Source organism: Vulpes vulpes, chromosome 14, assembly GCF_048418805.1.
Source record: "Vulpes vulpes isolate BD-2025 chromosome 14, VulVul3, whole genome shotgun sequence".
NCBI classification, from domain to species: Eukaryota; Metazoa; Chordata; class Mammalia; order Carnivora; family Canidae; genus Vulpes; species Vulpes vulpes.
In genome coordinates, this window is record NC_132793.1 from 13035866 (window position 1) to 13063803 (window position 27938).

The window sequence follows — 27938 nt, forward strand, 5'->3', positions numbered from 1 at the left end:
GTTACACTCGTGGTGGCAGATTCAAATTTACCAACCTTATAATTTTCACTTGAAAACTCAAATTTTTTCACTGTCAACAAATATCATCAGAGGCATTCCTGTAAGTAATAGGTTCATCTCATTCAGTTTCAAGAAACTGTCTGCCAAATGCTCAAGGTTTCAACAACCATAGCTTGCTGGCCATTCCTTCAGGTAAAAATGGTATTCCATTAAAAAAAGTGGCCAGTTCAGTACACAAACCAATCACACAGGGCTTTTCCCCAAGATAACCATCATACTTTGGTAGGTAGAATGCTTTCTGCATATTTTCCATTCTCATTAGACAGAATTTTTAAAATATGGTACTCAAGAGTCAAGATTTAATGAAATGTGCAAATTCTGCTGCTTCATACAGGGTAATCCTAAGTGAGAAATGCCAGGATTTTTTTCCTTTAACTCTAAGTGTAGGGCAGTAAAGAATGTAATGACCTCTAGTACAGTCTGTAGTGCCACTGCTTGATTCAAGCCAAGATGTCAGCAGTTTTCTGTACCAATGGCTCTGCACCATCAGTTCAAACACCAACAGAATGAAAATGGCAAATACTGGGTTACTATGAAAATAGTTTAAACTGTACAGACCCTATAAAAGTTCTTAGGGACTCCCAAAGGACCATGAACCACACGTCTGAGAACCACTGTTACTAGAGTTGGGACTGAAGGTTTGAAACTGGTATGGCTCCTCCAAGATCCTCTACACATTAAATAAATGTGTAGAGGATTTAAATACTTCAGGATCTACTATCTTCAAGCTTATATACGTAAGCCAGGTTGTAAAATCAAAAGAACAGAGCCTTCCTGACTACATCAAAATAAAAAGGTTCTACACACCAAAAAAAATGAAGTAGTCAACAAAACTAGCAATAACATACTGAATGGGAGAAGGTATCTGCAAACAACATATTCGATAAAAGGTTAGTATCCTAAATATATAAATAACTTACACAACTCAAAAATGAAAAAAAATAATAATCCAATTAAAAAATGGGCAGAAGACATCAACAGACTTATCTCCAAAGAAGACCTACACATGCCCAGAGACACATGAACAGATGCTCAACACCAATCTTCATCAGGGAAAAGCAACTCAAACTATAATGAGATATTATCTCACACTTGTCAGAATAGCTAAAATCAGAAACACAAGAAACAACAAGTATTGGTGAGGATGTGGGAAAAACGGAACCCTCATGAACTATCATATGATCCACTAATTGCATTACTGGGTATTTATGCAAAAAAATACAAGAACACTAATTCACAGGGTTACCTATGTTTATTGAAGCATTATGTACAACAGCCAAATTATGCAGGCAGCCCAAGTGTCCATCAACAGATGAATGAATAAAGAAGATGTGGAGACTGTGTGTGTGTGTTTATGTGTATGTATGTGCGTGCACACACGCACACACACAATGGAGTATTATTCAGCCATAAAAAATAATGAATCTTGGGGTGCCTGGGTGGCTAAAGTCGGTTAGGTGCCCAACTCTTGGTTTCTGCTCCAGTCAGGATCTCAAGGTTCTAAGATTGAGGCCCATACTGGGCTTCCTCAGCAGAGTCTGCCTGATATTCTCTAAAATAAATAAATAAAATCTTCTTTAAAAAAATGAAATCTCGCCATTTGCAAGAGCATGATGGAGCTAGAGAGAATATAATGCTAAGCAAAGTAAGTCAGCCAGAGAAAAACAAATACCATGTGATTTCACTCATATGTGGAATTCAAGAAATAAAACAAATGGACAATGAAAAATAGGGAAAAGGAAAGTGACAAACCAAGAAAAAGACTCATAATTTAAAGAGAACAAACAGATGATTACTAAAGGGGAGGTGGGTAGGGGGACTGTGGGTGAAATAGGTGATCGGGATTAAGAGTGCACTTATCATGATGTCAATGACTAATGTATAGAATTGTTCAATCACTCTATTTTACACCTGAAATTAATATAACACTGTGTGTTAACTATGCTGGAATTTTTTTTTTAAGATTTTATTTATTTATTCATGAGAGACATAGAGCGAGAGGCAGAGACATAGGCAGAGGCAGAAGCAGGCTCCATGCAGGGAGCCCATACTGGGTGTGAAGCCCAGTATGGGCCTCGATCCCGGGTCTCCTGATCCTGGGCTGAAGGCAGTGCTAAACCGCTGAGCCACCCAGGCTGCCCAAGTATGCTGGAATTAAAATTAAAAACTTAGTTTAAAAATTTTTTAAAGAATAGGACTTCTGCATGACATTGTGGATTATTGCTTTCAATCAACCACACTGTTCCCCACCTTGCTCTAAATAATAACAAAGTATATATTTTTTATTAATTTTGGAAGACACAGCATGCTTGATCAAACATAACAAATATGTTTGTGGCGACCAAGACACAGAGCAAACACACAATAATGATCTGATGACTCGATGAACCCACTTAATTCCAGGACCAGAAACTAGCAACTGCTTTGTCAGGAAATCCAATCACACACAAGATAAAAGGACCAAAAGCAAGGCTCATAGGTAAAAACCAAATCAAAAAGCTGTTAAAAGGAAGGTGAAGAACAGCTATGACCATCAATAACAAGTTACTGATCACATCAAACTACAAACTGCAGTGTAGAAGGAAGAGTCATCATCTCTCTGATACTTCAAAATACTTCAGACTGGACCTAGACTGGAGGTAGAGTGGAAATGGGAGAAAGCAATAAAAACAGAGCAATGTGTGCTGGGCCAGAGAGAAGAGGTCACATGGAGGGCACCAAATGAACAAAAGGAAAACCAAATTTCCCATTTAAGAGGCAAATTGTAAATGAAAATTCCCAAGGTTATTTGAAAACAGAACTAAGAAATATCACCAAGAAACTCATCAATATTGGAAAATGAATTCACCACCCAATAAATGGAATCTTTAAATCAGTTTAAAACAAACGCTAATGGTTCTCAAGGAGATAAAAATTTGACAGCCATGAAAAAAAAATAAATGAAAATAGAATAAATCGTGAAAAGATTGGATTACAAACTTTCATAAAGTATAAAAAAAAGAGTTAGTATCACCCATTATCCAAGCACCAAATATCCTAACTCTGGATAGACTTAATTAGTTGACATGGGATGCTTAAATCCGTATCTGAAAACTCTGGGTGGCTCAGCAGGTTTAGCGCTGTTTTTCAGCCCAGGGCGTGATCCTTTTGGAGACCCAGGATCGAGTCCCACGTCGGGCTCCCTTGCATGGAGCCTGCTTCTCCCTCTGCCTGTGTCTCTGCCTCTCGCTCTCTCTGTCTCTCATGAATAAATAAATAAAATCTTTTTTAAAAAATGAATGAAAACTCAATAAAGAATTAATGCCTAGACTAGACACAACACACACACACAATCAGCACAGTGGATAAGAAAACTGATGAGTTCATATTTACACAGCACAGTGAAATAAAGGGGAAAGACATCAGAACTGATCTAATAAGCCCCTGCATATAGCCAAATTTAAGTCGCTGAAGCTCAAATTTCCCATTCTCTAAAATGGACATACCCCATCTTTGGGGGTGGGGGGGGGGCGATGTGGTGGAGGGGCAGCAGGGGTCAAGAGAATCCTAAGCAGGCTCCACGCTAGTGTGGAGCCCAATTTGGGGCTTAATCTCACAACCCTGAGATCATAACCTGAGCCAAAATCAAGAGTAAGACACTTAACTAATTGAGCCACCCAGTCGCCCCCTGGACAGACCACATCTTTACAAGGTTACTGAAACAATTAGAAACCACAGACCAAAACAATGCTTATCTGGGCACATGGAAGTCTTAACAAATAGCTCCCTAAAGAATCTCATGATTTACAGAGGGAATCAAGGTTATTAAAAAAACAGAATTTTGTCTTTGTGATTATAAAGTAACTACATTCATAACCCACATAAATTCAGGAAATAATTTGTTTTCTAGCTCCCACATTGAAGAATTTATTTGAAGAACTTTATTTTGAAAATGCCTAAACCTTGGTACCTAGGAGGGGGATTAAAGAGATGTCTTTTGAGAAATAGTAATTTCTCAAAGATACTAATATCTACAAATAAAGTTTTGGTAGTAATCTTAAACTGTTCTTATGTAAACATTTCAAGTATTTAATTTTTTTTTAAAGACTTCATTTTTTTTTTTAATTTTTTTTTTTTAATTTATTTATGATAGTCACAGAGAGAGAGAGAGAGGCAGAGACACAGGCGGAGGGAGAAGCAGGCTCCATGCACCGGGAGCCTGATGTGGGATTCGATCCCGGGTCTCCAGGATCGTGCCCTGGGCCAAAGGCAGGCGCCAAACCGCTGCGCCACCCAGGGATCCCTAAAGACTTCATTTTTTTAAAGATTTTATTTATTTATTTATGAGACACACAAAGAGAGAGAAGCAGAGACATGGGCAGAGGGAGAAGGCTCCACACAGGGATCCCAACATGGGACTCGATCCCAGGACTCCAGGATCATGCCCTGGGCTGAAGGCAGTGCTCAGCCCTAAAGACTTCATTTTTAAGTGATCTCTGTATTCAATGTGAGGCTTGACCTCATGACCCCACGATCAAGAGTTGCATGCTCTACCAAGTGAGCCAGACAGGCACTCCTCAAGTATTTTCTTTAAACCTCTCTAATATTGTGCATTTCTGTTTGAAAAGGACTTACAGAAACAATGCCCTTATTTTAAAGGGCACTCAGGTCACAAGTGATTAAGGATGATTTCTATGAAAAATCCTGTTAAAATTGGTAATTGCTTTGCATTCTTTTAAATATAAAGACACTGGCAATTTAACTAGCCTAAATTTAAAATTCTTTTCACTATCACTCTTCATAAAATGACTTCCTTATTAACTGCCAAAAGGAAAATGGGGAAAAAATGGAACTCAGTCTTGTATTTCAAATCCAGAAAGAGTTATTCAAGTAATAAAATGTCCACAATTTACATGGTAACTTCATACCACCAAACAGGCTTATCAAAGGCCCAAGTAAAAACTCATATACAAACAAAATATTAAATTTCAACTTATTACCCAGGACCTAGATATCAAAGGCCTTCTACTACTCAATCATGTCTGGAAATGAAAAGACAGTAGGATTACAGCTGTGCATGGCCAATTTATCCTCAGAAGTCAAAGCATGTCTCCTGTTACCTTGCAGCAAGTCAGTGTGATCTGCATATCAATATATTGAAGGGTTGCAGTGTCTGAAACCCATACCAACCATTAAAAGGTGTTATTTTAATTAACAAGTTTGCCAACACATTATACATTTTGCAGTTTTGTTCTATAATTCTTTTTAAATTATTATCTCAATCTATTTTTAAAGAAAATTTTAAAAGGCTAAGAACCAAGACTAAAAATCATGCAATTCCAATCCTATTTATGTCATCCACCAGTAAAAGAACTAGCTCTATAAAAATTCAAACAGAAGAGCAATATACCTGTACTTGATTGGAAAAAAATAATTTCTATAACCCATTTTTCTATATTAGGGCCAGATTTTATAGTAGGGGAATGAAAGAAATGCCAAATAACACATTATGTAATAAGACTGCTACCCAGAATACAGTAAGGAGATTTTTACTTGTAATAATTTTAAAGTATAAAAGACAAAATTCTATGGAAGTGAATTAAATATCCTGCACTGTTGATCTTTAGATGTTTGTGTACTCACACAGTATAAGTTTAGTGTTGAAGCTCATTAAAGACTGAAATTTGGTTTCACTGATATATGATGAAAAATATATTTAAATGTTAGCAACATATGTTGAGCATGTGTGCACATGCAAAGCTTTCAAAGTTACTTTAAAATGTGAAAATGAGTAAGGCTCCTGTTATTCTTGATAAATGTCAGCTGCCATGTACTCGTGTCTAATACACAGTATTTTTCACAAAGCAGAGTCCCAGAAAAGGCAATTCTGAATCCAGCAGCTGCATGTAATGGCTATACATGGCAAATTCTATTCAAGGTCAGAAGTTTAGAGGTTTTCAATATCAACTTCAAACTAATGCAGGCTTTATATGTTAAATATTACACAGATTCAAAAACATTCTTATTAATACAGATTTTGGAATCAAAGAATCATAAGAAAGTAATTACTCTGAGAATTTGGCATATGATAGGGCCATTTATAACAGTGGCACAAACTATTTGTACAGCAGTTCACTTTTTAGATCATTGAGCTGATATTTAGGCCAATTATATTTCTTAATTAAGTTACAAAATTAAGTACTACAAGAGCTATGTCATTACTAATGTGACAAATTCTTTAATGTCTATATTTTCCAAATCAAATGACCTGCCTGCCCTTTTTATGAACCTTGACTATAAACAATTACTAAAACCTTATCTCCACCATTTTCACCAAGAACAGAAAAACAGTGATTGAATTTAGTGCAGTTTAGATAGTTTGCTATTCATGTCAAAGATGGATCTTACAACTCTAACACTTTTCTCTACATATTCTGAAAGCCTCATCTAAAGCAAACCAGGTTAATGTTCAGTCTTTGACTTTAATAATAAGAACATAAATATCAATAGGAATTTTCTTTTACAAGCATCTCTGAGCTACAAGAAGCTCAGTGGGTTAAGCATCTGCTTTCAGCTCAGGTCATGATCTCCGGGTTCCCGGATCAAGCCAGAGTCCAGCTCCCTGCTCAACAGGGTGTCTGCCTCTCCCTCTCATTTTCCCTCTGTGCTTGCTCTCTCTCAAATAAATATATAAAATCCTTTTTAAAAAAATAAAGAATAAAAATAATAAAAGCATTTTTGTATAGTATGGACCCTATACTCAAAAAAGTTGCATTTTAAAGTAAGTTGCCGGGGCACCTAGATGGCTCAGATGGTTAATTAAGCATCTGCCTTTGGCTCACGTCATGATCAGCAGAGTCAGGCTCCCTGCTCAGGAAGGAATCTGCTTCTCCTTCTCCCTCTGCCCCTCCCTTCAACTCATACTCATTCTCTCTCTCTCAAATAAACAGATAAATCTTTTTAAGCAATTAAGTTGCTGTGTGATCAACATTAAATTAAAATGTTTAAGCTTTTAAATTATAAATGCATGCATATCCTCCTACATATCATCATCATATAGTCTCCACAGTTTTTTTTTTTTAAGATTTTATTTATTCATGAAAGACACAGAGATAGAAAGGCAGAGACATAGGCAGAGGGAGAAGCAGGCTCCAGACAGGGAGCCCGATGTGGGACTCAATCCCGAGACCAAGGATCACACCCTGAGACAGGGGCAGGTGCTCAACCACTGAACCACCCAGGCATCCCTCCACAGTTTAAATATAATATCACTAGTCAGTCTTCTTTCCATAGGAGGACTATTAAAAGTATAAAACCTAAAAAAAAATTAAAAGGGGGTGAGGGACTAAGTGTGGTCAGATTATCTAAAACAAAATAACTCTGGTTTTTCCACTTATAACCACAGCACTTCATCAGCCTAAAACAGTAGATCCACTAAAATTATGGTTTTCTGGGTAATTTTTTAAACAGATGTTACAAGCTTAAGAGCACAATTTCTGGACATACTACAAGATACCCATAAGCATCTTATAAACACTTAATGGACAAATGGACTTTATTTGTCCATAAAAGTACAGATAGGGACATCTGGGTGGCTCAGCAGTTGAGCATCTGCCTTTGGCTCAGGACATGAGTCCAGGATTGAGTCCCACATCAGGATGCTTGCAGGGAACCTGCTTCTCCTCTGCCTATGTCTCTGCCTCTCTCTCTCTCTCCCTCTTTCTGTGTGTGTCTCTGTGTCTCTCATGAATAAATAAATAAAATCTTTAAAAAAAAAAGTGTAGATAGGTCTGGGTATGACTTTGAATTAATTTTTAAGAAAGTCTTTGACAGGGGTGCCTGGGTGGCTCAGTCATTTAAGCGTCTGACTCTTGCTTTGAGCTCAGGTCATGATCTCAAGGTCCTGAGATTTAGCCCTGAATCAGGCTCCACACTCAGCAAGGAGTCTGCCTGAGAATTCTCTCTTCCCTTCTGTCTCTATCCACACTCACTCACATTCTCTAAAATAAATAAATAAAAAAATTTTTAAAGTCTTTGACATAAATTTTCTTGCTACATGAAAAAGATTTGGTACTGGAGTTAACATAAGTCCTATAATTAGAGCTTGACTACTGTAACAAAGACAGACTAAGGCTCTAAAAAACCTTGAGGCAACTTCAATTCATGTGTTCTTTCTGAAACTCAGGAATGGGACACCTGAGTGGCTCAGCAGTTGAGCGTCTGCCTTTGGCTCAGGTCGTGATCCCAGGCTCCTGGGATCAAGGTCCCACATCGGGCTCCCCACAAAGAACCTCCTTCCCCCTCTGCCTGTGTCTCTGCCTCTGTGTGTGTGTCTCTCATGAATAAATAAATAAAATATTAAAAAAAAAAAAAAAAAAGAAACCCAGGAATGTTTGGGACAGGTAGCAAACCTTCTGAGGTCAGTGCCATGAGAAAAATAACTATTTTTCCATAAAATTCCTTCACAGCAGCATACAGATCTTAACATCTATATATCAGGTATACCCTTTCACAGCTTTATAGAGATATAATTCATATACCATATATTTACAGTACCCAATTCAATAACCTTTTTACATATTCTGTTATACAACCATCACCAAAATCAATTTTGGAACATTTTCATTACACAAAAAAGCAGCCCAGTACTCCTTAGCTGTTCTCTCCCCTAACCCTATTTTCTGCCATCTCATGCTACCTCTCTCCCACCTAAAGGAGACCATTACTCTTTCTGTCTCTAATGATTCATCTATTCTGGACAATTTATACAAATGGAATCATAAAATATCTAGTCCTTTGTGATTAGCTTCTTTCACTTAGTCAAAGCCTTTCAAATTCATCCATGTTATAGCATACATCAGTAGTTCATTTCTTTTTATTTGTGAATACTTAATTGTATGGAAATACCATTTATCTATTCATCAGCTGATGGACATTTAGCTTGTTTCCTCTTTTTGGCTCTTACGAATCATGTTACTATGAACACTTACGTCCAAGTTTTTGTGTAGTCACCTATATTCTTAAACGAGAATATCATCCGCACTGATAAGGCAAATTTTGATGATACAGGCAAAGAATCCTCTAAAATTTGCTGGTAAACAGGAAAGAGGCCAGGTTCTTTAAAAACATTTTTAAGGGATCCCTGGGTGGCGCGGTGGTTTGGCGCCTGCCTTTGGCCCAGGGCGCAATCCTGGAGACCTGGGATCGAATCCCACATCAGGCTCCCGGTGCATGGAGCCTGCTTCTCCCTCCGCCTGTGTCTCTGCCTCTCTCTCTCTCTCTGTGACTATCATAAATAAATAAAAATTTTAAAAAAATTTAAAGAAAAAAAGAAACTAAAAAAAAAAAAGTTTTTAAAAAACTGGAGACCAACTGTGGGATTTTAATTATGATTAATATGCTAAGCACTCTAATGGAAAAAGTGGACAACAAGCAAGAACAGATGGGTAATGTAAGCAGAGAGATGGAAACTATGAGGAAAAAAGCAAATGGGAATATCAGAAATCAAAAACACTAACAGAAATGAATGCCTTTGATGGGCTCATCAGTTGACAGGGCACAGCTAAGGAAAAAAAAAAAAAAAACAGTGAGTTTAAAGATCAATACAAAAAAAAAAAAAGATCAATACAACTCCCAATACTGAAATGCAAAGAAAAAAAAAGAAAAAAAAAAAACAGAATATCCAAGGAACGTGGAACAATTACAAAAGGCACATTATAGACTATAAGGGGAATACCATTTATATGAAATTCAGAAAAGGCCAAACTAGTGACTTAAAGCAGACCAGGGGCTGCCAGCTATCAGTGAACTGACTGCATAGAAGGACAAAAGAACTTCAGGGGGTGGTGGCAGTGTTTTATATCATGATTGTGGTAATGGTTACATTTGTCAAAACTCAGCAAATTTTAAACTTAAGGCTGGTGAATTTTATTATGTGTGAACTATACTTTAATAAAGCTGTCTTTTTTTTTTAATAATAAAGTTGTCTTTTAAAATCAAGTACTTAAAGTTGTGTCAGGAAAATAGCAGTACATATTGCTAATCCTGCAATAAATAATGACTGAAGATAAAATAAATTAGCTAATAAAAGAGGGCTATTTCAATAAGAAAATTTACTTTTCCTAGAGAAATTCCATAGGAAAAGCAAATTTAATATATCAGTAGCTAAAATCAAGTTTATATTTTAAAATTTTAGGGCAATAAAAATAATCTTGCAACAAAATACACAAAAACGTTCACTGAAATTTCATTCATACATCAAAAACCAGGGGACACTCTAATGACCATCAATTCCAGATTTAAAAAATAAATAAATCCATACAAAAAAATACAATATGATAGTAGCAAAAATATATACACAACAACATGGTTGAATATTACAAGCAATCAAGAGTTTTTTTAAAAAATCAAGTACACGGGGATCCCTGGGTGGCTCAGCGGTTTGGAGCCTGCCTTTGGCCCAGGGCGCAATCCTGGAGTACTGGTATCAAGTTCCACGTCGGGCTCCCGGCATGGAGCCTGCTTCTCCCTCCTCCTGTGTCTCTACCTCTCTCTTTCTCTGTGTCTATCATATAAATAAATAAATAAATAAATAAATAAATAAATAAATAAATAAATAAATAAATAAATAAATAAATCTATCTATCTATCTATCTATCTATCTATCTATCTATCTATCTATCTTTAAAAAAAGAAAATCAAGTACATTAGAACTGCCTGGGTAGCTCTGTTGGTTGAGCAGCCAACTCTTGATTTCAGCTAGGGTCATGGTCTAAGTCATGGGATGGAGTCCTGAATCAGGCTCCAAGTTCGGGAGAAGTCAGCTAGAGATTCTCTCCCTTCCCCTGGATCTCTCTCTCTAAATAAATAAATCTTTAAAAGTAAAATAGAATAAAAAGCAAATACATTACACTCATCTTTTGTAAAGCTAAAAGCAAAAATCAAACATGGCTTACGAACACATGTGTGGATTTTTAAAGTTGTAAAAAGCAAGTGAATTACGGTATGTTACCTCTGGAACAGAAACAAAAGGACAAGATAGAAAAAAACTAAGGGAGCAGGTATACCTAACAAGTTTCCAGTTCTTAGGTTCAAGTAGTAGGTTCATAGGTGTTTTCCAAAGTATACTTCATAAGACAAATAATACATACTCCTGTTTATATAAAATATTACATAATTTTAACGTTAAATTAAAAAAATACTAATATTAAGATGTTATGTTTAAAAAAAAAACAAAAAAAGATGTTAAGTTAATGTTAGTTAAGCAAATATATACTAAATCTAACATTTGAGCTAGATACTGTGTTGAGGGCATTCCCTTACTACTCTCATTTTAATCCCTATTTCAGCCCTCTAATACACAGAACAAATAAAAGTAAAGTTCAAATTTATCCCTTTGTTACATGAAAAAATAGATATGGAGAAGTAAAATAACTCACCCAAGGTCATACATCTAGTAAGTGACAGAACTACAAATTAAATCCAACTCTTTCCAGCATCAGAGCTCAAGCTCTTAATCATTTCTACCAAAAAATAAACAAGTCAAATTGCTTACTTCTTTCTTCATGAAATCTGAGTGTAACTGCAGTGTCTACAGCTGTTCTAACAACTGTCTTTCAATAGAACTGGCCCAGCTTAGGATTCCAGTAAGAAGTTCTTGTTTTCCAGTCACATTAACTAGAAATTCCTACTAGCCTTTAAAAAAAAGAAAACAGTTAAGAATGATGTCCCCTAGGGGTCCCTGGGTGGCACACAGTGGGTTCAGTGACTGACTCTTGGTTTTGGCTCAAGTCATGATCTTGGGGTAAGAATGAACCCCACCTAGAGCCCTGCCCTCAGCACACATCTGCTAGAGATTCCCTCTCCTCCCTCTGCATCTACCACTTGTGTGCATGCACACACACACTGCACTCTCTAACACAAATAAATTTGGGGGGAAAAAAAAGGAATAATGGCCCTTACCAGGTCATCACCAATGACTACAGATTTTTGACCCATCCCTGTAAATCACCTTTAAAAAATAGTTTGAAGTATCTTCACCTTACCAATACTTTCATCTCCTAATCTAAGCAATCAGCAAGCATTTATAGTGAGTGGGGGAGAAGCAGTCAACAGAGTAACTAAAAGGGTCTGTAATGAGGAACCAGATCCATCAATCATAGAAACTTAGCTGTAAAGAACCTGTGATGTTCTATAAAACAAGCAAATTGATCCTAATGAGGAAACCTGAGACTACTACCATTCCTAGTTTCCATGCTGCTTTTAAAAAAAAAAAAAAAAAAGAGTGCAAATTTAAGGGATGCTATATCTAGGCAGGCAACTGATGAAATTAACAAATGTCTATTTTTCTATATATATATATATATATGAAATACAAATCTAAAAGCAATTTCCTTAAATTGCTCAGTTTTTCAATAACAGCTACTTTATAAGATGCCCATGAGCTTGATTCATTTTAATTATAAGGCATAATAAAAGCAGAACCTATAATTAAAAGTTACCTTTAAACTTAAGTAATTAAATTTCAAACTAAACTGAAGGACAGAGATACAATCCTTACAATTTAGGAAGCCATTCATATGTTCCTAATACTTTTTTAATATCAAAGTCTATAGAAGGCTACAATAAAACTTTAGAAATTAGAATGTTAGTAAAATGTGATATAAAGGCAACTTAGTAATTATCCTGACCTTGGCAATATTTTCATTCCTTTGTCCAAGTACATAGTACTCTCATTTTCATTAAGATGACACAAAAATTGGTTTAAGAAATTTTCATTGGGATCCCTGGGTGGTTCAGCAGTTTGGCACCTGCCTTTGGCCCAGGGCACGATCCTGGAGTCCCGGGATCGAGTACTGCATCGGGCTCCAGGCATGGAGCCTGCTTCTCCCTCTGCCTGTGTCTCTGCCTCTCTCTATCATAAATAAATAAATAAATCTTGAAAAAGAAAAAGAAAAAGAAAAAGAAAAAGAAAAAGAAAAAGAAAAAGAAAAAGAAAAAGAAAAAGAAAAAGAAAGAAAAGAAAAGAAAGAAAAGAAAAGAAAAGAAAAGAAAAGAAAAGAAAAGAAAAGAAAAGAAAAGAAAAGAAAAGAAAAGAAAAGAAAAGAAAAGAAAAGAAAAGAAAAGAGAGAAATTTTCATGAAGTAAAAAAGAATGGTAAGTCTCTGGTAAGAGAATGGTAAGTCTCCAGTAAGAGACTGTACTTCAAATGGTTAATTTTCAAGACCATGAGAATGATATCATCGCCTGAGAGTCCAAAACTCATGATTTTAAAACTTCTGCGGTTAAAGATGAATTTCTATTGAATAACCATACACATACTTTTACTGCTAGGGAATGTCATCTAAAAGATTAGTTCTTAAGGTATTACTGACTTCAGTGATACTTAAATTCTTCCATGGAAAATCATTTTTTAAAGCAAGTAAGAACTTAAACATTATAAAATGGAAGAAAATTAATAACCCCTACCACCCACCCCTCCTCCTCCTATCCATAACAGCATGACCATTTAACAAGATAGCAACCTACTACAAGATAAAAGTTCACAACTTACAGAAAGAAAATGGTCTGAAATTTGCAAAGAATCAAGAGTTAGATTCTAATTCAGTGACACCACAAACTAGTTACACAATTTTGATAAATCCATTAGTCTTTCTTAAGCACCTTTCTACCATGGGTTGAAAGAACAAGATGAGACATAAAAGCCTTTTCCTTTTGAATATTACTCAGATTGGGGATGACAGAAAAAAGTAACTGAACCTAAGGGAAAGAAAAAAATTGCAGAAAAATGGACAGAGACTTAAGTACACATAAGAAATATAAAACAATCTAACAAACATGTAATTGGAGTCAAAGGAGAAAAAAAATACTCGAGGTAATAATAGCTAAGACTTCCCCAAACCTGATGAAAACATCAATCTACATACTGAAGGAGCTCAAAGAATCGCAAGGAAAACAAAGAAAATTACACCTGAATATATCATAGTCAAACTCTTGAAAAACAAATAGAGAAAATCTTGAAAGCAGCCATATGGAAAGGATCATACATATACAGGAACAAGGATAAAAGTTATCTTTTCAAAAACAAGACAATGGAACAACATATTTAAAGTGCTGAGCTACTTGTCCGGTGATGACTATCTCCCCATAAGAACATGCCCCTAAGGACTTCCTCCATCTCCTAGGGAAGAGCAGAAGCACAAGACGCACCTTGTGCAGAGCCCAATTCCTACTTCATGGAAGTGAAGTGCCCCGAATGCTATAAAATCACCACCATCCTCAGCCAAGCATAAACGGTAGTTTTGCATGCTAGCTCTTCCACTGTCCTTTGTCAGCCAGCAAATAATGGGCATCTGATTCTATCACCTCAAATTTCAGAAGTGTGTATATGTGCAAAAAAGTAAAAACTTAGTCTACCTCTGATGTCAATAATTTTATAGGTTTAGTAAAAAATCTTTCAATTTACCAGAGTAATTGGACAACTGAGGCTATATCTTGAAGGCCATAACTGAGAATCATTCACATTTTATCCAGACATGAAAAACCCACCATTAATAAAATTAAGACTGTAATTTATGTAAGTCAATGCCTATGAGCGTGGTACCTATTCTTGGCTTATAGGAACCAACCTCAAAAGTGGAAGGAAGGTTATGCCCAGACAGGCCTTAAACTCGTACATTTAGAGAACCTGGAAAAGAAATGACTTCAAATTTATAGGTCCTTCAAAGTGAAATCTGGTAAAGAGTTTGGATTGGTTTCCTAGTCTCAAAATACAAGAATAAAAAAACTTTAAAAGATCAATTCCATATTCTTTAGGAAAACTTCTGAACAGAAATTCTTTGCCTCCAAAGTTGCTCAATAAAATATGCCCAAGGGCACCTGGCAGGCTCAGTTAGGAAAACATGCAACTCTTGATCTCAAGGTCATGAGTTCAAGCCCCACATTGGGTCTAGAGCTTACTTTTAAAAAAAACAAAAAAAAACGCTCGTGGCCACCTAAGTGACTGAGTCAGTTGAGCATCCAACTTTTGGTTTTGGCTTGGTGATGATCTCATGGGTTGTAAGATAGAGTCCCACAAGAGGCTCTACACTCAGCAGGAAGTCTATTTGAAGATTCTATCCCTCAGTCCTTCCCCCCACTCACACTCAGGGACTGGAGTATTCTCTCTCTCTAAAATAAATAAATCTTTTTTTTTTTTAATGCTCAAAGAAGCTTTCATGGTTAACATATTTTTTTGCACCTCTGCTAAGAAATTAAAAATTGTTTTAAACTGTAACTTGGCCAAAACATGAGCGGAGCCTTTTTTTTTTAATGAACTCAAGAATCAATTGTGGGACTTCTGCTTTAATCCGAGAGAATAACAAACTCTATTCTACCATGAACAGCACAAAAAATATAAGAACAAACTATATTCAGATATCAGAGAACAGGCAGTGAAAAACTGTGGTCCCTAAGATATAGGGAAATATTTGGAGGGGAAATGTCAACAACGTGAATCCTACCACTACCCAGGCTTTTCTGCCAGAAAATAATTTCTACATCACAGCATAGGGATAAGGAACCCAAAAAGAGCCCAGTAATTTTGAACTGACAAGACAATCATCACAGTTCAGGATGTCCCAGCTACTTAGATTCTGCAGGGAAGTTTTTCAGAGTGATTGAAAAATTGCAGGGATTGACAAACTGATCCTGAAATTTGTTATCAAAATGCAAAAGCCCTGGATTATCCAAGGCAATCATGACAAGGAAAAAAGTTGAAAGATTCACATTACTCACTCTCAAACCTTCCCATAAAAGCTATAATCATCAGGACAATATATGTGGGCATAAGATTGGTATATAAATCAATCAATGGAACAGAAAAAAGACAAGAAAGAGATCCTAATGTACACAGTCAGTTGATTTAAGTTAGCAAGACAATGCAATGGAAAAAGGAGAGTCTTTTAAATAGACATTTTAAGCCTGATCCTCAGGGGCACCTGGGTGGCTCAGCTGGTTGGGCATCTGTCTTTGGCTCAGGTCATAGTCCTGGAGTCCTGGGATGGAGACCCTGAGTCAGGCTCCCTGCTCAGGGGGGAGCCCGCTTCTCCTTCTGCCCCTCCCCTCTGCTGTGATCTCTCTCTCTAATAAAATCTTTTAAAAAATAAAATAATAAAAAATAAAAACTTATTCTCAATCCTTTCTTCACATCATACACAAAAATTAAATCAAAATGGATCACAGACCTAAATATAAAGCCAGAAGTATAAAAGTTCTACAAGAAAACACAGGAGATCTTCGTAACCTACAGGTAGGCAAAGATCTCTTAGTACATAAAAAGGTACTAACCACAAAAGAAAAAATTGATAAATTGTACTTGAGGGGCACCTGGGTGGCTCAGTGGTTGAGTATCTGCCTTTGGCTCAGGTCATGATCCCACAGTCCTGGGATCAAGTCCTGCATCAGGCTCCTCACAGGGAGCCTGCTTCTCTCTCTGCCTATGTCTCTGCTTCTCTCTTCTCTCTCATGAATCAGTAAATAAAATCTTTTTTAAAAAAATAAACTGTACTTCTTACTTAGCTATTATATATGTTTAGGAATTCTTTAGAGAAAATAATAAAAGTGCACTAATCCATAGAATAGGAGAAAATATTTGAAAAAAATTGTACATGAAAATTCAAAATGCCTATTCTTCAAAAAAAATTAATAAAAAGGGAAGATAAAAAACATAATACTCTTAAAAAGTATCTGAAAAGAATCTGTATAAAGAATGTGTATTTTTTAAAAACTCCTACAATAACGAACTTCTCAATTCAAAAAATGGGCAAAACACTTAGACACTTCATAAAAGAGATACATGTGGTTACTAAGAAACTATTATCTATATCATTAGACATCATGGAAATGCAAATTAAAGCCACAATACAATACCACTACCACCCATTAGAAGGGCTGAAATTGAAGATGTGACAATAACAAATGGGAACGATTCAAACTTGAAAGCTTTAATCTTGCAGGTGGAATATACAGTGGTACAGACAATTCAAAAAACAGTTACACAGTTTTTATAGAGGTAAGTATATACTTGGAATAGATGGGTGGCTCAGTTGGTTAAGTGTCTACTTTCGGCTCAGGTCATGATCCAGGACTCTGAGGCTGGCTCCCTGCTCAAAGGGGAACCTACTTCTCCCTTTTGCCCCTCCCCAATTCATGCTTGTGCTCCCCAATCTGTCTCTCTCTCCTCCCTCCCTCCAATTAAAAAATAAGAATATAGGGGATCCCTGGGTGGCTCAGGCACTTCAGCACCTACCTTCGGCCCAGGGCATGATTCTGGAGTCCAGGGATCGAGTCCCACATCAGGCTCCCTGCATGGAGCCTGCTTCTCCCTCTGCCTGTGTCTCTGCCCCTGTGTGTCTGTCTCTCTCTGTCTCTGTCTCTCATGAAATAAATAAAATCTTAAAAAAAATAAATAAGCATATACTAGCTAGAATTTAAATTAAAAATTAAAACAAATAAAAGCAGGACACCTCGTGGCTCAGTACGTGAGCATCTATCTTTGGCTCAGGTGATGATCCTGGGGTCCTGGGATTGAGTCCGACATGAGGCTCCCCACAGGGAGCCTGCTTCTCTCTATGTGTCTCTCATGAATAATAAAATCTTTAACAAGTAAATAAATAAAAGCTAAGTTTTCTAACTAGAATTTAAATTAAAAATTGAAACAAAAATAGTTTTTTAATAAAAAGATAAGCATACACTTAATGGAAGACCCTGCAATTACACTCCTGGGTATTTACTCAACATTGACTTGTACCTAAATGTTCACAGTGGCTTTATTCATCATAGTAGCCAAAAACAAGAAACTCAAAAGTTCTGGCAGTCACAAAGAATAACACTCAACAATAAAAAGAAATTACTGATACTTAGAGTAATGTGGATGTATCTAAAAAATATACTGTGCTGAATCAAAGAACTTTTAATGTGACTGTGGGTAAACACAACAGGTGGGGGTCCCTGGGTGGCTTGGCAGTTTAGCACCTGCCTTCGTCCCGGGGCATGATCCTGGAGTTCCCTGATCGAGTCCCACATCCAGCTCCCTGCATGGAGCCTGCTTCTCCCTCTGCCTGTGTCTCTGCCTCTCTCTCTCTCTGTGTCTCTCATGAATAAATAAATAAAAAAAATATTTTTTTAAATAGATCAAATCTTAAAAAATAAACACAACAGGCGCCCTCATACATTGCTGGTGGGAATCCAAAATGGCGTAATCCTTATGGAGTGTGATTTGGCAATATCTAACAAAAACTACATACACATTTACACTTCAACCCAGGAGTCTCACTTCTAAACGCTTATCCTGAAGGTACACTCCCAAATATAAAAATATATATTCATAAGGTAATTCATGTAGCATTATTTTAATTGCAAAATACTGTAAACAACTTAAATAATACCCATACATAGGTGTGGGCATTACATACCCATATACCCATATCCATACATATGTATGTAATACCCATATATAGTTAACTGCTTGAGTTAACTATGGTACATGCTCATGATGGAAACTATGTAAAAAACAAATGAGAAAGGGGCTGGGGGAAGAAGGGATGAGGACTGCTAAAAGAGTACAGAGTTTCATTCTAGTTAGATGAAAATGGTCTGCAGATTAATGGTGGTGATATTGGACAGCAATGTCAATGTTAATGCCACTGAACTATATGCTTAAAATTGGCTAGAATGGTTTAAGTTTTATATAAATTTTACCACAATTTTTTAAATGAATGAGAAAGATCCCTTTGACATGATATAGCATTATTTCTAGGAGATATTAGTAAATGAAAACAGCAATGTGCACAAAATTTCATGTCTGTATGGATTCTCAGTATATATACCTATTAAATTTGACCTATTTAAACAAGAAACAGCAAAGTGTAAAAGGGTATATACAACATGCTATACACCTTTTGGGAAGGAGGGAGGGAACGAAAGGAAACAAAGTTAAAAAAAGGAAGGGAGGGAGGGAGGGAGGAAATAAATACATACTTTATATCTGTTGGCCATTACCAAAAGAAATACAGGGAGGGATGAACCCAAAATAGTGAGGCTGGTTACCTATGAGAAACAGGGGAAACGATACACAAGGGAAGTATATCTCTTGCATAATTTTAATTTTTAAAAGTGTTTTCTATGAATCAAAATGAGAAGGAGCATTTTAAAAAAAAAAGAAACCTGGGGGCACGTGGGTAGTTAGTCAGTTAAGCAATCGACTCTTGATTACAGCTCAGGTCATGATCTCATGGTCATGAGTTCAAGCCCCAAGTTGGGTACCAATTTCAGCTCAGGTCATGATCTCAGGGTCATGAATTCAAGCCCCAAGTTGGGCACCACACTGGGCATGGAGCCCACTTAAAAAGGGCAGGGGCCGGGGATCCCTGGGTGGCTCAGTGGTTTGGTGCCTGCTTTTAGCCCAGGGTGTGATCCTGCAGTCCTGGGATCAAGTCCCACATCAGGCTTCCTGCATGGAGTCTGCTTCTCCACTGTGTCTCTCTCTCATGAATAAATAAACAAAATCTTTAAAAAGGGGAGGGGGCAGGGGCTGCTGGGGGGGTGGCGGTGGGGATGTGCCTGGGTGGCTCAGTCAGTTAAGCATCCTAATCTTGGTTTGGGCTAAGGTCACAACGACAGGGTGGAAGGATGGAGCTGTGCATTAGGCTTCACGCTCAGCAGGGAGTCCGCTTAAGATTGCCTTCCTCTTCCTCTGCTCCTCCTCCTACCCCTTCCACTGCTTGCACTAGCATGCCTGCTCTCTCTTGCTCTCTAAATCTTTTTTTAAAAAATGAAAAAGAAATGAACCTAATTTCATTCAAATGAATACCTTAACTACCTTGTGCAGAAAGCTGGAATGGCTAGTGAAAGTGGGGAAGGAAGGGAAAGCAAGAAAGGAAGGAGGAAGGGCTGATTCAAGAAATTTAAGAATGCAGTATTTTTTATTCATTGTCAGTCTTTATGCAGGATGGCTGTAAGGCAGTGAAGAACTGGATATAAACTCTCCACTTTAAGTAAGTTTGTTTACTGTGGTAAAATGGGCAAAGTGACTCTGAAATTATTTGAGATGTATTATAGGATAGAGCAAATGAGTAAACACAATGACAATGTTGGGAGGCCAAGGTTTCTCACAGCACAAAAAGGGACATAAAAATATGAAACAGTAAGTACCAAGAATGAGGTCTACAGACAGGGAGTGAAGCTGGACATACTGATATAAACTCATGATTTCTAAACTATGTATATGCTCGTTGCTATGAATGTGTTTATGTATAAGTATGTTTATGCATGCACATGTGTGTATAAACATGCATATTTTACTAGCTCTGTCCATGGAAAGGGAGAACCCATGAGCAATGAGAATACCTCCCCTTACCCCTGCAAGATCTTAGTCTCTAATACTATTCCACACAAGGACGTGGAGATTAAGATTTCCACTTTCTAATGCTTAAATCTTTATTTAAAAAAAAAAAGAAAGAAAGAAAAAAAAAAAGACTTCCACTTTCTAAACCTAGGGCATTTGGAGCACCAAAATAATTAGGTAATGAATTTATTAATTAAAAACCTAGGAATTCATGAGTCCAAACTGATAAATAGGGCTCTTGATTACAGAACTCTTGATTACAGAATAATATAAGGACTGACTGGTAGTATGAAGGGAATGCCAGAATCAAAAAATAACCATTTTGGAACCAACACAGTGAAAAATAAGATCAGAGAGGAATCATCAATGAATGCTAAATCTAGGGCAAATTGTGATGAGAACCATGGTATTTGCATGGTCTCCCCACAAAATGCTTATTGACTGGAAGGAAAATAAACTATGCAATGGAGAAACCTAGCAGTATCTTGGCCAAGTAATCAATATTAACATCATAAGGGGGGAGAGAAGATATGTCTCCAGAAGTTGTGAATCTTTCTCAGGATACCACATTACCTATACAATATTTCAGCCAAGAATGCACAATCTCCATCTAATTGCAAGGAAATTTCAGAGAAACATTAAATGAAGAACATTCTATTAAAAGGGGGGGAAGGGCTGTATTCTTCAAAAATGTTAATGTCATAAAAGACAAAGGCTATGGGAATATTCCAGGAAAAAGAAGGCTAAAGAGAAATAAATACAGTAAATGCAGTACCCAACCCTAGACTGGATTCTGTACAGGAAGCAAAGGAAATGCTGTTAATAGACTTTATTAGGTCAACTGACCAAACTGGAAGACAGACCATACATTTGTGCCAGAGTCCATTTATGAAGTTGATAAGTATATAATAGTTATAAAAGAGAATGACCCTATTCTTAAGGAATACAGCAGTATTAGCAGAAAGAAGATCAATATATATAACTTACCCTCAAATAGTTTAGAAAAGAACTATGCGTGCATAGGGAAGGAAAGAGAGAGGGAAGGAAAGAGTGAGAACATGCATGGATGCAAATGATAAGTAGGTAAATCTAGCAAAAGGATATCTAGATATTCTTTATTTTTTGTAACTTCTGTAAATTAGAAATGACTCCCAAATAAAGAGGTTTATCTTTTTCTTTTTAATAAATACCATGGAGATAGTTATCTAGTATGTTCAGAATATAATGGGAACATACCATAATTAATTAAAGATTTTATAGGGAAACGGCAAGAGCTGAGACCAGAGGCTTACACAGATTCCCAGATAAAGAACTGTTTCAAATGTCAGAGAAGGGAGTTTGTACTTTTATTTTCTGTAAGCTAGGGAATGGAAACAAAGCTAAGAGTAGAACAGAGGCTTAATTAAAAGGGACATACTTAAGGAAATTTTCTAAGCAAAATTTCAAGTGCTAGAAACAAGAAGGAGTAAAGAGATATATGAACAAACACAGGCAGGAAATTATAGGATCTTGGCCTAGGAAGCTAAGATACTAGCAGAAAGTGGTACAAATACAGGAGACATGAAAACAGAAAATCAGATAAGGCCTGATTGGTGCCTGATAAGGTGCCTGCCTTCGGCCCAGGGCGTGATCCTGGAGTCCTGGGATCGAGTCCCATAGCCAGCTCCCTGCATGGAGTCTGCTTTCCCCTCTGCTTGTGTCTCTGTCTCTGTGTGCGTCTCTCTCTCTCTCTGTATGTCTCTCATGAATAAATAAAATCTTAAAAAAAAAGAGCTAATCAAAAGAATGATGGTGCTACTAACAAAAAGAAATTTAAGCAAAGTGTAACTGCTTTCTTGGCTATCAAATGATCTTTTCTATTCTCATTTCTCCTATCCTGGTGCAACAGGAGTTAGGAGAGGAGTTCAATGAGATGTTAATATGCCAGCACAAGCAATCTGAGGAAACTAGTCTTTACGAGGTAAAATAATAAAAATAAGTGGAACTGATTCAGATTTTGAATAAACACCATTAAAGCATTCACACATAAGATAAGGGGAAAGTGAGTGGGAGAGTAGTGTTTCATATTAAACTGTAACATACAGTTTGCTTCCTCCCCCAAAAAAGTTAAGTTTGTATATATACACATACATATGAATATACAAAAATATTCACTCATTTCAAGACCATTCAGACACTCAACTAATGTTATCACTAACGAGAAAAACATGAGAGACACCTGAGTAGCTCCGTCAGCTAAGCATCCAACTCTTAGTTTAGGCTCAGGTCATGATCTCAGGGTCACTGGATCAAGCCCTGTGTGGGGCTCAGCACTCAGCAGGGAGTCTGCTTGAAGATTCTCTCCCTCTGTCCCTCCCCCACACTCACACACACTCTAATAAATCAATAAAACGTAAAAAAAAAAAAAAAAAAGAGAGAAAAGCATGAAATAAAACACAAGTTTAAGATTAAATCATTAAACAAAGATCCATATCTTCAGAGGGTAAAGACAGAAAATCGCAAAGGATCAAATCAAAGTAAAAGTGAATTACCTGGCTAACCAGTCAAATGACGTTGAAGCAGGAGCTTATTTTTATTGGTCTGTGACTCCACTGTTCAGCAAGTATTTTGATCCTGAAAACAAAAAAAAAGGGGGGGGAAGGGAATGGTGTTGAATTTTATTGCCCTTTCTTAATATAAGGGTAACAGTCACATACAAATTAACCTCTCCCATCATTCCCTTCTCTGGACATATGAAACAAGCAAAAACAAAACATGCTATATCAAGTACAAGCCTCTTCCTAGGAATTTGAGGTGATGCCTTAGTCATATAATACCATTTCTGCTTAAAAGTCAGATATGGCATATACAATATATACCCTGCCAGTTAATAAACATGAATAATCCAAAATAGCAGTTGAGGAAACCAACTCCAAATCCTGACAAGTAATCTAACCAGGTGGGTAGTATGATTTTGGAGTGCCCCCACCTGTCCAAAAAGAATGCTCACCAAATAACAATTAAAAACAATACTGAGGGGTGCCTGGGTGGCTCAGCTCAGGTCCTTCAGCTCAGGTCCTGATCTCAGGATCCTGAGATAGAGCCCACTCATGAGGCTCCCTGCTCAGTGGTTAAGTGCGCTTCTCCTTTTCCCTCTGCCCTACCCACCCCACCCCCCAACCCCCACCCCCTCGTGCACTCACACACACTCTTCCTCTCAAATAAATAAATATTTTTTTTTAAAAAGTACCAGAGTGCCTGGGTGGCTCAGTAGGTTAAGTGTCTGCCTTTGGCTCAGGTCATGATTCCAGGGTCCTGGCACAGAGCCCCACATCGGGCTCCCTGCTCAGCAAGGAGCCTGCTTCTCCCTTTCCTTCTGCCTGCCTCTCCCTCTGCTAGTGTGCTCTCTCTTCCCCGGCAGATAATTTCTTTTAAAAAAAACCAAAAACTTATCGATTATCCTGTCAGAAATTAATGCTTAAATACTCAAGTCCAAAAAGATAAATATCTACTGGATGGATGGATGGATGGATGGATGGATGGATGGAGCAAGGAAGGACAGGAAAAAAAAGGAAAAGAGAAGAAAAAAATGCCACGGAAGTTTTCTCCCCCTCTAGGAAAAGACTGCATCTGAGTCACTAATAAATATTTTTAAGTAGGAGAGGAAAATGAGGGGCATTCTTTAAAAATATCTGCAATAAAATACATGAACATATAAATAGCTTTCTTGCACTACAGGAAATGTGAAACAGCCTATGGTGCAACAAGAAAGTGAGCCAATAAAACATTCATCTTCACTATGAACTTCCAAATGTAACAATAAAACAACAATCTACCTATCACTAATTCTAGTGGTGTGTATAAATATCAAAACAACAGCCATAACTATACCCTAAAGTCCATGATAGAATTGACAGGTCTGTTGGGAAGGGGCAGAAGAAAAAATGATGTATTTACAAGTTCCCTATTACAGCCATGACTAATCCACATAGAATATATAGGAATAACCAGCCACAATCTAACTACATCATGTGAAGGGTCTGTTGCACTTTTGAAACCCAATTTAAGGTGAGAAAATTGAGGAGTGGGAAGGAAGCTGATCATATGTTGTTCACAAAGGAAAAGGAGGAAAATCCAAGTAGTGTATAAATGCCATACAATTACAATCTAAAAAAAGAGCTATTATATCTAACATATCTATTTCTAATTACAGTATAGTTTCCAGCTTATAAATGAGATGTCAAAAGAAAGCTAGTTCTTGGAATATAACCTCCAATCCACAATAATTACCTATTAGTTTATGGTTTAAAGAGCAGAAGCTCTGGAGTCCACCAAATCTAGGCTCAATTCTCAGCTTTCATTTACTAGCTAAGTACCAACTTGAAGACTTCTTTGAGCCTTGGGAATCACACTTCTCAAGGCTCTTACGAAGATTAGTTGAAAATGCTTAAGACACTTATCTGTACCTGATGCATAAATGCTCAATAAATTAAGGGGCACCTGGGTAGCACAGCTGGTTAAACATCTGCCTTCAATTCAAGTCATGATCCCAGAGTCCTGGGATCGTGCCCCACGTCAGGCTCCCTGCTTCTCCCTCTCCCCACCACTCACGCTCTCTCTTGCTCTCTCTCAAATAAAATATTTTTAAAAATTAATGAAAACTATTATTAGTCAACAAATGACAATATGACATCTAACAAGAATGTACAAGCACATTCAAATAAAAAATAGGAAAAAATACAATCATTAGTTTTAGGTTTAAATGAATTCAATGTTTTATTACTTGAATTTTATATCTAATTTAATTAGAGGAAAGTAAAGGAGGGAAAGCAAGCAGAATTTCTATAAAGAAAGCCCAAGTTCTTCTAGCTAGTTTTAAATCAGGTTTCATTTCAGAAATGGTTCTTTTGCTGTTGCGTCTTTTCACGGGGAAGAAGGAAGGCTGTGAGGTAAGGTTAGTACCTATAGAACAAGAGGGATGGGTAGGAAAAGGTATTTGAGTCAGAATGTACCTAGTACCATAAGCAGGAAACAAGTACTGCTGCCTCATACGAAGGATAGGCATGAGAGCCCACATTAATACAAGTATTACACTGCTGGTGAGAACTACCCAAAGGAGTGCTGACCCAAGCTAATCCGTACCCCATAACCCCCAGGATCCAAAGAAACACCATTTACGAAATTTTCCCCTCCCAGGAGATGTGCAGTTGGACTACAAGTGGTCCCCAAAAAGTCACAGATCAATGATGGCTTGCCTACCAAGACCTCAGAAGGGGTAGATTAGCTAAAAAGTACTATACACTAGGGGTGTCTGGCTGGCTCAGTCAGACAAGCATGTGACTCGATCTCAGGGTTGTGAGTTTGAGCCCCAAGCTGAGTGTAAAGAGAACTTAAAAAATACACAGAAAGTATTATACACTAGGATCCTATAAGGTATGTGACCTAAGAAAACTGCAGTTATCTAAACCAAGATTCTGCAAAGCCAACAGTCCTAGCAGATTTCTTAGGGCTGTATTTTTTACCTTTAACAAAAATAAGCATATTCTTACCCCTTTTCATAACTTGGACTTCTCTCCATCACAAAACAAAAATAACAATAACAAAAACTACATGACATGTCCCTAAGATACTAAATATGGGGAGGGAAGAGAGGTTAATTTTTCTACTGGAATTGACAAAAAATGTGACTGAGGAGATCCACATTATCAAAACTTGCATCAGTAGAAATCTAATGGGGAAGAAAAAAAATCAAATTGAGCTTTGTTAATAGCTAGTCTGAGAAGATGTGCCTCCAGGCCAGAACAAAGAATCAAACTGGGGGAGGGGAGATGACAGAGAAGAAAATCCAAACCATATACTACTAATGCCTGGGGAACACCAAATGGGCAAAAAAGAGGCCACTGAATATCATGAACATGTTTTTCTTTTGCTGTTGAAAATGGAAGGGGGACAAGGACTCTACTATTAATCATATTAAACTCACTATTCCTGCCATGCTGCTATGGGTAGCGTTCCCAGGGACTCCTTCCTCAGTTCCCTAAAACTCATAGAGATGGGGAATTACCATCTCTGGGAAAAGTCTGCATTGCCCTCTCATCTCCAAAACACAACAGAATAAGTTTACCCATCAATTTCAAGTTAAAGGTTACATAATATTGGTGTAAATGAAACATCATTTTGCAGTGGAGATTATTTAATCAAATATATCATTTTCTCCAAAACTGTAACAACAGATTTTCTTGCAACAATTAACAGCAACAAATCTGTAGTTATGCTGAAAGGGAAAAACCAAATATAAGTAAAAAATCATACGAAAATTTAAAATTACTTCTAGGGGTGCCACTTTTTGGAACTGTGTAAAGTTAGTTTAAAAGAAATTTGGGGGAGGGCAGCTGGGGTGGCTCAGAGGTTTAGCGCTGCCTTCAGCCCAGGGCATGATCCTGGAGACTAGGGATCGAATCCCAGGTCAGGCTCCCTGCGCGGAGCCTGCTTCTCCCTCTGCCTGTGTCTCTGCCTCTGTGTGTGTGTGTGTGTGTGTGTGTGTGTGTGTGTGTGTGTGCGTGTGTGTGTGTGTGATGAATAAATAAATAAAATCTTTAAAAAAAAAATTGGGGGGGGGGGGGGGGGGTCCTGGGTGGCTCAGTCAGTTAAGCCTCTGCCCTTGGCTCAGGCAGTGATCCTAAGGCCCTGGGATCAAGTCACACATCCAGCTCCCTGCTCCCCAGGGAGTCTGCCTCTCCCTCTTCTTCTGCCTGCCATTCCCCCACAGCTTGAGTGCGTGCTCTTGCGTTCTCTGTGTCAAATAGATAACATATAAAATACTTTTTTTTTTAATTTTTAAAGGAAAAAAAATTTTACTATTACTTAGACCATTATTACGTGTTTTAGTAAATAAGTAAAACTATATTCAGTTATTCAGTACCCAACTTGTACATTAGTAATATACTGATGACAAACTTTTGAAATATCATTTTTTGACAAAGGCAGAAATTCTTTCAAATTATAGCATATACAGGTCTAGTAAATGATAGGGTTAAAAAAAACTAACACTGTATTACTACTTATCTCATGATATATACTAGAAAGTACTAAGCTAATATATACTAATTTCTTCTACGTAGTCATTTAGTAAGTTACGACCTGAAATTTTAAATGATGCAGTGAAAACAGAAGCTTTGCTTTCAGAAAACCTACATTTTGTAAATCCAGCTTCTTGAAGGAACTTTCAAGAAGAGACATTTAAGTCAACTGAATGTTTCCTGTGTACCTAGGAGATGCCAGGTGCTGTACTGGCCTGCAGGAAGTATGAGCAAAATATGGTACCTATCACTAATTATAAAAGGAGAAGCAGGTATCAATAGCCCAAAATGCAACTATGTTCTCTCAGCAAATATTTCCTGAGCATCCACTCACTTCATGGCACCAGACACCAGGGATACAAAGAAGAACCAGAAGTTATAGAGTCCAATGAGAATATTTTTCGTAGGCCTGCTGTGGTCACTATAAAGCAGAGCAAACCCAAAACTATTTACTTCAG

General features: G+C 37.2%; 1 protein-coding gene across 8 annotated transcripts in view; it reads right to left on the reverse strand.

Annotated features, from left to right (window-relative positions):
- Positions 1–27938, reverse strand: part of NCOA3 (nuclear receptor coactivator 3) — a 143758-nt gene that overhangs the window by 50841 nt on the left and 64979 nt on the right. For all 8 annotated transcript variants that reach the window (XM_026014649.2, XM_026014647.2, XM_072735638.1 and 5 more), the window contains one exon: positions 22954–23035. The gene's annotated coding sequence lies outside the window, so the exon portion shown is untranslated. The remainder of the gene's footprint in view (positions 1–22953; positions 23036–27938) is intronic.